The sequence below is a fragment of the Penaeus monodon genome, chromosome 23 (genome assembly GCF_015228065.2).
Source record: "Penaeus monodon isolate SGIC_2016 chromosome 23, NSTDA_Pmon_1, whole genome shotgun sequence".
Taxonomy (NCBI): Eukaryota; Metazoa; Arthropoda; class Malacostraca; order Decapoda; family Penaeidae; genus Penaeus; species Penaeus monodon.
The window spans coordinates 6,874,687-6,874,946 of record NC_051408.1 but is presented as its reverse complement, the minus strand read 5'-3'; the positions used below and the strand labels follow the sequence as shown (position 1 = coordinate 6,874,946).

The following is a 260-nucleotide window of genomic DNA, read 5'->3' as shown; positions in this document are numbered from 1 at the left end:
TTGTTGAGTCTTTGTTGCATTTGATAGGTAATCTGCACTGCACTGCATCGTTCAAAAAAAAAATATATAAGTGTTCAGTACTTCAAAATTGGTAGGGAAGAAAAGAAAATATCTAAATGGTTTACATATGATGTGTATTTTTCCTTTTTTCCCCTTGTACTTGAATAAGAAAATATATTTCCCAAGTAAATTATATTTTTGAAGAGTAATGAACTGGAAAAAATCTGATTGTTTGTCCAAGTCTTATTTTTATTTTATTT

At 27.3% G+C, this 260-nt stretch overlaps 1 protein-coding gene across 1 annotated transcript in view; it reads left to right on the top strand.

The window, feature by feature from the left end:
• The window catches only part of LOC119587748 (cryptochrome-1-like), a gene marked incomplete in the record, with an annotated part of 40,863 nt that overhangs the window by 15,620 nt on the left and 24,983 nt on the right, over positions 1-260 (top strand).